This window comes from Manis pentadactyla, chromosome 8 (assembly GCF_030020395.1).
Source record: "Manis pentadactyla isolate mManPen7 chromosome 8, mManPen7.hap1, whole genome shotgun sequence".
Taxonomy (NCBI): Eukaryota; Metazoa; Chordata; class Mammalia; order Pholidota; family Manidae; genus Manis; species Manis pentadactyla.
Genome location: NC_080026.1, coordinates 64,662,165 through 64,673,741, shown reverse-complemented (window position 1 = coordinate 64,673,741; position 11,577 = coordinate 64,662,165). Strand labels below are relative to the sequence as shown.

Genomic DNA, 11,577 nt, shown 5'->3' with positions numbered 1-11,577 from the left:
GGAACTAGACAGGGATGCCCACTCTCTCCACTGTTATTTAACATAGTACTGGAGGTCCTAGCCACGGCAATCAGACAACACAAAGAAATACAAGGAATCCAGATTGGTAAAGAAGAAGTTAAACTGTCACTATTTGCAGATGACATGATACTGTACATAAAAAACCCTAAAGACTCCACCCCAAAACTACTAGAACTGATATCGGAATACAGCAAAGTTGCAGGATACAAAATCAACACACAGAAATCTGTGGCTTTCCTATATACTAACAACAAACCAACAGAAAGAGAAATCAGGAAAACAACTCCATTCACAATTGCATCAAAAAAAATAAAATACCTAGGAATAAACCTAACCAAAGAAGTGAAAGAATTATACTCTGAAAACTACAAGTCACTCTTAAGAGAAATTAAAGGGGACACTAACAGATGGAAACTCATCCCATGCTCGTGGCTAGGAAGAATTAATATCGTCAAAATGGCCATCCTGCCCAAAGCAATATACAGATTTGATGCAATCCCTATGAAACTACCAGCAACATTCTTCAATGAACTGGAACAAATAATTCAAAAATTCACATGGAAACACCAAAGACCCCGAATAGCCAAAGCAATCCTGAGAAAGAAGAATAAAGTAGGGGGGATCTCACTCCCCAACTTCAAGCTCTACTATAAAGCCATAGTAATCAAGACAATTTGGTACTGGCACAAGAGCAGAGCCACAGACCAATGGAACAGACTAGAGAATCCAGACATTAACCCAGACATATATGGTCAATTAATATTTGATAAAGGAGCCATGGACATACAATGGCGAAATGACAGTCTCTTCAACAGGTGGTGCTGACAAAACTGGACAGCTACATGTAGGAGAATGAAACTGGACCATTGTCTAACCCCATATACAAAAGTAAACTCAAAATGGATCAAAGACCTGAATGTAAGTCATGAAACCATTAAACTCTTGGAAGAAAACATAGGCAAAAACCTCTTAGACATAAACATGAGTGACCTCTTCTTGAACATATCTCCCCGGGCAAGGAAAACAACAGCAAAAATGAGTAAGTGGGACTATATTAAGCTGAAAGTCTTCTGTACAGCAAAAGACACCATCAATAGAACAAAAAGAATCCCTACAGTATGGGAGAATATATTTGAAAATGACACATCCGATAAAGGCTTGACGTCCAGAATATATAAAGAGCTCACACGCCTCAACAAACAAAAAACAAATAACCCAATTAAAAAGTGGGCAGAGGAACTGAACAGTTCTCCAAAAAAGAAATACAGATGGCCAACAGACACATGAAAAGATGCTCCACATCGCTAATTATCAGAGAAATGCAAATTAAAACTACAATGAGGTATCACCTCACACCAGTAAGGATGGCTGCCATCTGAAAGACAAACAACAACAAATGTTGGCGAGGCTGTGGAGAAAGAGGAACCCTCCTACACTGCTGGTGGGAATGTAATTTAGTTCAACCATTGTGGAAAGCAGTATGGAGGTACACAAAAATGCTCAAAATAGACCTACCATTTGACCTAGGAATTGCACTCCTAGGAATTTACCCTAAGAATGCAGCAATCAAGTATGAGAAAGATCAGTACACCCCTATGTTTATCGCAGCACTATTTACAATAGCCAAGAACTGGAAGCAACCTAAATGTCCATCGATAGATGAATGGATAAAGAAGAAGTGGTACATATACACAATGGAATACTACTCAGCCATAAGAAAAGGGCAAATCCAATCATTTGCAGCAACATGGATGGAGCTGGAGGGTATTATGCTCAGTGAAACAAGCCAAGCGGAGAAAGAGAAATACCAAATGATTTCACTTATCTGTGGAGTATAAGAACAAAGGAAAAACTGAAGGAACAAAACAGCAGCAGAATCACAGATATCAAGAATGGACTAACAGGTACCAAAGGGAAAGGGGCTGGGGAGGATGGGTGGGTGGGTAGGTAGGGATAAGGGGGGGGGAGAAGTGGGGGGTATTAAGATTAACATGCATGGGGGGGTAGGAGAAAAGGGAGGGCTGTACAACACAGAGAAGGCAAGTAGTGATTCTACAACATTTTGCTATGCTGATGGACAGTGACTGTAAAGGGGTTTATGGGGGAGACCTGGTATAGGGGAGAGCCTAGTAAACATAATATTCGTCATGTAAGTGTAGATTAGTGATACCAAAAACAAAACAAAACAAAACAAAACAAAAAGGGCAGTTCCTGTGTGGTAACCTCCAATGAGTTCTACACAAGGGTATAAAGGGCATATAAAAGTGTAGGCAAAGGGTCTGTTTGCGTTTATACGGAAGATCAAAGCCTAATTGGGCTACCCCGAAAATGAACTAAGATACGATATGAAAGAGAACTTCCAACATCAGCACTCTCTGGAAGACTCATGCCAGAAGATGCTCATCAAAAAACCCCAACAAAGATCCACGCACTGCTACAGCTGTAGATGCACTCATCCCACCAGCTCCTGTACTTGCCATGGGAACGAAGGAGATATCTAAGCTGGCCTGTGCATACAGTAAAACAACAAATTTGACTGGATCTATACTGTTGGAACTCAACCAAGAATTAGGAGAAGTGCAAATTGTAGCGCTCCAAAATCTTACAACTACAGACTATTTACTGTTAAAAGAACATAAGGGATGCATTTCCCAGGAGTGGGTTGTTTTAATTTGTCTAATTTCTCTCAGACTGTTCAAGTTCAGTTGGACAATATCCACCACATCACAGATAAGTTTTCACAAATGCCTAAGGTGTCTAACTGGTTCTCTTGGTTTCACTGGAGATGGCTGGTAATTACAGATATGCTTTGGTTATGTAACTATACTCCTATTATGTTAATGTGTGTGCGCAATTTAAGTAGTAGCTTAAAACCTATACATGCTGAAGTTACTCTACAAGAAGATATGTCAAAGAAATAATCAATCTTCCCATGTTTTCTTCCGCCTGCTACTTCTATAGCTTTTCTTCTTCCTTCCTAATTACAACTCTTAAATAGAATTCGTGCCTCATATCAAATTTACCGAGTATCATAATTCTTCCAAGTGGTAAAGATACCTCAAGACAAATGCTGGGCATAGAAGCTACAGGGCATAAATATGCAAAGAAATAAAAAGCTAACCATTTCAAACAATAAGGCTTCTCTCTCACTTACCAACTTTACATTTCCCTGTATGGCCCCGGAAGATGACTGGTTAGCCAGAGACGGGTAAGATTCCTCAAGGGAGGAACAACCTAAGACAGGCACAGTCGCAGGGTGAGAAATCAGGTTAGAAATTGGGGATCAACAGAGGTGAGGCTTAGAACCTCACCCCCCCGTTCTGAGAGAAATCTTCTGCATACGTGGATGTTTTATTGCCCTTGTCTAGCTTGGATTAACACATAGTCTACAGGCACACACCTGATCATCTACATTTGCTCTCTTACAACACTAAACTATGTTTTCTACCTTTATCTTGTATCTACCTACCACTTCAGCATTTTATTAAAAATAATAATAATAGAGAAATGTGGTATCCACATATAAATCAAGTATAAAAACCAAATGAGTATTCATATTTGAACTGACTGTTTATAGTTCATAATGCATGAGCAAAACTGAAAGTTTCTGTGATGACTGCCCTTGTACTGTTCACTATGTAACTTATTCATTATGTAAGAATTTGTTCTCCATGTAAGAACTTGTTTGTTATGCCTCAGAAGATTGGAGACTGAGGAAAATTAGGCTTGGGGTGGATTAATGATTGTGCATTGAGCATTGACTCCCCTATACAGAATTTTATTGTCGTTAACAACCATTTGATCAATAAATATGAGAGATGCCCTCACAAAAAAAAAAAAAAAAAAAAGGACAGACTTCCAATGGTAAAATAAATAAGTAACCGGGATGTAATGTATAGCATAAGGAATATAGTCAAGTTATTGTAACAGCTTGGTAGGGTGATAGCTGGAACCTAGAATTATGTATATAAATGTTTTATCACTGTGTTGTACACTTGAAACTAATGTAATGTAATACTGTGTGTCAACTACCCTTCAATAAAAAAATAATTATCTAAAAAAAAAAAAAAGATAACTGGCTGCTGTGTGGAGATTAGTCGTAGGGTAGAAACATGGAATTAAGAGATGATTGCAATAAAGCCAGGTAAGTAGTGATGGTGGCCTGACCAGCATGGTGCTGGTGGAGGTGGTGAGAATGGGCTAGATTTAGGATATATCTTGAAGGTAAAAATGCTAGGACTTGCTGAGTAACTGAATGTGTGACAAGGGAAAAGGATAAATAAAGAATGAATCCTTGGTTTTAGCCTGAACAACTGAAAGAAGTGGTGTCATTACTCAGATGAGGAAGAGGAATGAAGGAGGTTTGGGTCTGGGGATACTAAGTCTGGAGTTTACTTGGGAGGACAGGATAGGAAATATAAACTTAAAACTTAGTTCACAACATGTGTAGGAGCTCACTGAAAAGGGAATCAGTATCTGTCCTGTCCCTTTCTCAAACATGCAAAACCACAGGGTGTGAAGAAGCAGACCCAAACCTGGCCCAGGAAATAGTTTGTTCAAAGGAAAAGAGTGTAGACAACATGTTTTTCTAAAGATTAAGCTACACACACACACACACACACACTTTTGTGCAACAACCTGCTCCTTGAGAAACTGTGCCATACCCCCAGAAGTACATGAATATGTGGCATATTCCACTCTGTTCCCTGGTACACAGGTAGCATTTGCCCATTTACTGTTGACAAATATAATCTCCTGGATAACTGCTGGTGTGATGGGCATTGTTTTATAATGTATCTGTGATAGCTGTTGTTGATCCATTGTAAACATCTATGCTGCTTGTTGCATCACTGGAACATGATTAAAAGAATTAATTTACTTTTGAGAATTTTTTATTGGTATTTTAACCCAAACATGTATTATGACTCATGAGCTCTTGATGTTCAGTATCCTGTGAACAGGTAACTTTAAGAAATACTAAGTTAACTGATGAGTTTCATAAGTATTAATCCTCTCAATTCGTACAGGAGATAGGGATGAAAACTGCATAGGAAAATGAGCTGATAACATTTGAAACTGTAATTAGTTCAGGGAGCAACCTTAATTCATTCTATCTAGTTTCTGTTGTTCAAAATTTCCATAGTAATAAGACTAGAAGAAAATGAAGAAAACTAGGAAAAGGAGTTTATTGAGGAAAAGGACAAGTATCTCATCAGATTCCCCAACGTGAGAACCTAGTGGTAGATGTTCAAGAGGAGGAAGCACCAAAGGACTTTCATAAATTGAGATTTTTAACTTTTGCAAAGTCCTGAGACTCATTCCGTCTCAGAACTTTGGAAAGAAAACTCATGTAAATGAGTCACAGGAGGAAAATAGGGATCAGTTGGTGGCCCAGGAAAACTCCCTGCAACTGTGTGGGGAGAATGATTCCTTGAGCTCAAACCCATGGTTAGCATTGTATGAGAGAAAAGAATATCCCTAATTTCCCACAGTAAAGCCAACACTGCCAATTGAGAGATCTGATGAAACAATAAAGCAGTGTTGAATATTCCAAAATGTTGTGCTCTAGTACCTAATATAATAGTCAAACTCATGGAAACAAAAAGTAGAATGGTGGTTGCCAGAGGCTGTGGGGGAGGAAATGAGGAGCTGCGGTTCAACATATATAAAGCTTCAGTTGTGCAAGATGAATAGCTTTAGAGCTCTGTGTGTAACGTGCCCATAGTTAGCAATACTGTATTGCACATTGAAAATTTAAGAGTAGATCTCATGTTGTGTTGTCACAACAAGAGAATGGTGTGCACTGGTGTGTGTATCCATATATGTGTGTTTCCATCAATTTTATTGATTTATATTTATACACAATGTACAGTTTATTTACAGTTGTCTATTTTATGTAAATACTTCAAGTGAATGCAGTCATGTAACTGCCACCAGAACGAAGAGAACATTTCCATCCCTCTTGCCACTTTGAGGTCAATCACCTCTCTCCCATCCCTTAACAATCACTAAACTGCTTCCTCTCATAGATCGGCCTTTTCTAGATTTCCTATGTACTATGTAGCATTTTGGTTTCTTTTTTTTCCCCCCACATAAAAAGTTCTTAGTTTATTAATCCTCTCATAAAAATCCTCACAATAACCACAGATAAAGTCACGGCAGAATTTTCACTCCTTCTTTTTGCCAGCACCAACATTGGACCTTTGCAGTCCCCCTGACTTACTTCACTGTTCTGGTGTTCCTTTTGTTGTTTCCTTGAGGTCTTTTTCTTCTCATACGGTCCATGTCTTGCCAGTCTAGCGTTTGGGATCATTTTTCTTTGCATAATCCAAACAATGCTAAGTCATGCTAAAGCCAATTGTCTTGTTGCCACCACCAAAATGGGTTCTGAATCCAAATCCAAATATGTCTGGTGTGGTCTTGTACATTTTGGCTACTTTTCCCCGAATTTCTGTCTTAGGTACTGTTGCCTTCCCAGGGTGAAGGACATCAGTAATCATTGTTTCCACTGAAGTAGTCGATTGGTCATGAATTTCTTGGTCTGGGTAGTTACTGTGTCATTCATGATGGCGGTGGATCTTCAAGCAGGCAAGGAGGAAAAGAGACAGACTTCTTTCACTGAGCATAATGTTTTGTTATTCATCCCTGACGTTGTATCAGGAGTTTGCTTCTTTTTATTGCTGAAAAATTATTCTATTGTATGGATATTCCATAACTGTTTACTCATTCACCTGCTGATGGACACTTAGGTTGTTTCCATTATGGATATTATGCCTGCTATGGACATTCACATAAAGGCTTTGGTTGAACATGTATTTTCACTACTTTTTGGTAAACTCCTAGGAGTGGATTGCGAGGCTGTGTGATAGGTATCTCACTTAAGAAGAGCTCAATTGTTTTCCAAATGGCTATTTTGTATTTTTGCCAGCAACTTGCTCCATGTCCTTGCCAATACTTGGTACTATTATGTCTTTTAAATTTAGCTATTCTAGGTATGTAGTGGTATCTCATTGTGGTTTCAATGTGCACTTCTCTAGTGATTAGTGATATTGAGCATCCTTTCATGTGCTCACTAGCCATTTGCTTATCTTAATAAAATGCCCATTCAAATCTTCTGTCCACTTTTGAATCAGATTGTCTTTTTATTGAGTTGTAAGAGTTCTTTATCTATTTTGGCTACAAGCCTTCCTGTATCAGATATATGTTGTGCAAGTATATTCTCCCAGTTCATAAAACTGTTATTTTCTCCATATGAAGTTTCAAAGAGCAGAATTTAAATAATTAAGTCCAGCTTACCAATTTTTTCTTTTATAGTTTGTTTTCCATGTTCTAACAGAAGATTTTCTTCTAGGTGCTTTGTATTTTGTGGTTATGTTTATTTACATTGTTCATTTTTTCCATACCAATATTTAATTTTTCCAGCATCATGTGTTGAAGACACAATTCTTTCTCCATTGAATTATCTTTGTCTGTTGGAAAGCAACTGAAAATGTGGGTGGGCCTTATTGTACCAATTATCTGTACATCTGTCCTAACTCCAATACCATACTATCTTGATTACTGTAGCTTTACATTAGCTTAGAAAAAAATTCTTGACTTCTTAATAATTGTTTTGACTTTTTAAGTTTTTGAGTTTTATAATGCATAAATATGGTGTATTTCTGTTTACTTAGGACTTTTCTCAGCATTGTCTTGTCATTTTAGGTGTATAGGTTATGTACATTTTGATAATTTATCCCTAAAAATATTTCATTTTTGATGCTACTGCAAATATTTAATTTCAACTTTTAATTGTTGCTAATACATTGCTCATTTCCTGACTTTTCCAAACTCACTTATTAGTTACAAAAACTGTAGATTCCTTATATTTTTCTACATAGACAATATTACAGCAATAGTTTTTGTCTTCTTTCAAATTCTCTATTCCTTTTTTTTGCTGTTTATTACTTTTTCAGAAGTATAAAAGATCCAGGAAATGACAGAGAACATTATAACAAGCACCTTAGCATTCACTACTGATTTAGCAAATTTTTTTCTTCAGATACCCTTTCAATGAAATGAACAGAATATGAGAGCTGACACCCAAGTTCCCTTGTTCCCCTCCTCAATCCTGTTCTTATGTTTTCCCCTTTTCTAGAGGCAAACATTAATGTGGCAACTTTTCAGTTCATGTTTAAATTTATGTGTGTATCCATATAGTATTGCTTTGTCTTTTTTATGCACAAATTATGTTGCAACCTGCATTTTTAATATTTTGATATGCCCTTGTTGATATATATAGAACTGATTTATTTTAATTTTGAATAGTGTCAAGTGTCCCACTGTCTCAGTGTCATAATTTTTAATCCAATCTTTTATCCATGACCATTTATTTTCAATTCTGTGAACTGCCTGTTTATATTCATTGTATTTTTTATTGGGTGACTTGTCCTTTCATTTGTAGGATTTCCTCATGTAATTTGTGTATTTATATCTTAACTACATTTAGGTTACAGTCTGTGGCTTACTTTTTTTTATTAAGGTGTCATTGATATACACTCTTATGAAGGTTTCACAAGAAAAACAATGTGGTTATTACATTCACCCTTATTATCAAGCCCCCCCCACCCCATTGCAGTCACTGTCCATCACTGTAGTAAGATGTCTGTGGCTTATCTTTTACTTTGATTTATACTGTCATATATTGTACAGAATCTTTTTAATTCTGATGCAAATATATCAATATTAGGGCTAAGAAATTCTTTTCTACACTGAAGTTACAAAGATATTCTACTTTTTTCCCCCAAAAGGGTAAAGTTTTGCTTTTCATGTTTTGATTTTTAATCTATTAAGAATGTAATTTTTTATGGTGTAGTGATCTACCTTAATGTTTTTTGCAAATGAAAAACCAAGTGTCCTAAAACCACTTTTGATGATCTGTGTATTAGCTTCCTAGGGCTGTTGTAACAAAGTACCACAAACTGGGTAGCTTAAAACAGTAGAAATTTATTCTTCTAGTTCTGGAGCCAGACGTCTGAAATCAAGATGCCAGTAGGGCCATGCTGTTTCTGATGGTTCTAGGAATCTGTTCTGTGCCTCTCTTAGCTTTTGGTAGTGGCTGTCCATCCTTGGTGTTTCCTAGCTTGCAGCTGCTTAACTCGTCTGTCTTCACTGTCATGGGGTATCCTTCCTTTATGTGTCTGGTTCTATCTGTTCTCTTTAGAGCCTGCTTAGCCATGGCCTTTAGCTGTCCACTCTGCTCTGGTCCCCAGCCCCAGCCTGGTCACCTCAAACCCAGTGCAGGATGATGCTTGGTGGAAGCTGGGACTCATGGTGTCTCCCCTTCCCCCACATCCCCTTCTTATGCCTTGTTGACTGGCTAGAACATCTGGGACAATGTTGACTACAAGTAGTGAGTAGACATCTTTGCTTTATTTCCAATCTTAGGAGGAAATACTCCTTATTTGACCATTAAGTATGATGTCAGATGTAGGTTCTTCCACAGGTGCCCGATATATTAATGACCCCTTTAATCCCTAATCAACTGATAATTTTTAATCATATATGCTTTTTTCAAATGCTGCTTCTACATTTTTAAGAGATATGGTTTTTCTTGTTTAGTATGTTAAAATGGAATACAGTGATTTTAAATGCTAAGGCAGCACTGCATTTCTAGGATAAACTCTACTTAAGCATAATGTATTACCATCTGTACAGATAGCAGTTTTAGTTTGCTATTTTTAAAACTGACTTTTAGAAGAGATACCAGTTTATGATTTTCTTTTCTTATCATGTCTTTGTCTGGCTTTGGTATATGGGTAATGTTGCTCATAAAATGAGTTGGTAAGTAACCCTTCCTAGAAGGGTTTGTGTAGAATTGTTTTGTCTCCCTTAAAATTTTGATAGAATTCACTTGTGCCATCTGGTTCTGTGCCTTAATTTTTTTTTTGCAGGAAAGTTGTCAGCCACAAATACAACTAATTTAAAAGAGCTATTCAAATATTCTTTTTTCTTGTGTGAGCTTTGGTAGTTTGTTTTTCAAGGACTTTTTACATTTCATCTAAGTTGTTGAATTTATTGACATGAAGTTGTTTAAGTTTCATACTGCTTTAGCTGCAAACCACAAATTTTGATATATTTATTCAGTTCAAAGTATTCCCAAATTTTCCTTGTTACTTCCTCATTAAGCCATGGCTCATTTTGGAGTGTGGTCTAATTTCCAAATATCTGTGAACTCTACAGATCTGTTAGTCATTTTTAATTTAATTCAGTTCTGATGATAGAACCTATCTTTAATGATTTCCATTCTTTAGTATTTAAAATGCATAGCCCATGGTATGTGCACTTTTAAAGAGTGTGTATTATGCTGCATTGGGTGTTCTATTAATGTTACGTTAGTTGATTGTCCTATCTTTACTGATTTTCTAGCTGTTGTAAGTGTATTAGAGTAGAAGATAATTGCTTTACTGTCAGGAACCCAGATGTCAGAACACAGAAGTCTCTCCCTTGGAGCCATTCAAATTCCACTAAGAAACTTTGTTTCTCACCGGAGGGAAATCCCTGGTTGATAGTGCACAGGGATTGGGTAGGAGGGTATGTGCATATGGGATGAAGGGAATGTTCCATTTACAACTGGACGTTAATTTCACTGCTTTCCTTTCATGTCCCACTCCCATCCTTCACAGTATTAATCATTTCAGAGCCTGGAGCCAAAATGGTTCTGTCTTGTCCTTATCCTCATACACAACAGTATAAATAGTTGTTTCTGCTCTGATACAATAGCTATCCTTCTAACATCTTTCAAATTTTTATGGAGATCTCCTGTTTGCTGATGGTCTTTTGCCTGTTTTCTTTGCTTAACAAAAGCATTTTTAGCCCTTTCTTTGCTTGCCATTTTGCTTAACTGTCCAAACCCGACATTTCTGTAGCCCCTGCTGATCAGTTGCCCCATGCTCCCTTTCACTATCTAGGGTTCAGCCTTGCACTCCATGCTGTTATGACCCTTTCTCATCAATGAAAGTACAATGAGAAAGGCCATGGGAGCTGTGAAAGTGAACTTCCATATTTGTTTCTATCCCTAACTCTGGCTATCATGTTGGGGAATGGGGAAGGAGGAATTAAAAAGATTATAATTTGGAACTGTGATGAAAAGTAGTTATCACATACTCATCAGTGTTTTGTCCTTAAGGCATTAAACAATCCACACAGAAAGCAAATAGTATTCGTTGAGAAGGTAATAATTTTAAAAACTGTAAAAGCTTGTCTCAAGCACTCAATCAATCTGTAACTTGGATTCTTTGCTAAATTAGTGATCAAATTATCAACCAATTATAACTGATGATTACTGAGAATATTCAAAGGTCTTTGTTCAAATTAAATGGTAAAGTATCAAGTCTAGGGTAACACTTGAACTCTGAAAAGAAACCATTTTTCCACAACCCTGAAATGTGTCAATTTTTTTTCATTTTCACAGTCTAGGCTTCTTGAGATCATGAAATCTGACATACTCCCTATTTTTCTTACTACATTTTTGTGCATTAGTCCCTCTTTTTCTAATTTATTATTTTCACCAAACTC

The 11,577-nt window shown here is 37.0% G+C and overlaps 1 pseudogene; it reads right to left on the bottom strand.

Moving 5' to 3' along the window:
• Positions 1-6,188: 6,188 nt before the first annotated feature.
• LOC118932809 (40S ribosomal protein S24-like) lies at positions 6,189-11,566 on the bottom strand (annotated as a pseudogene).
• Positions 11,567-11,577: the final 11 nt, after the last annotated feature.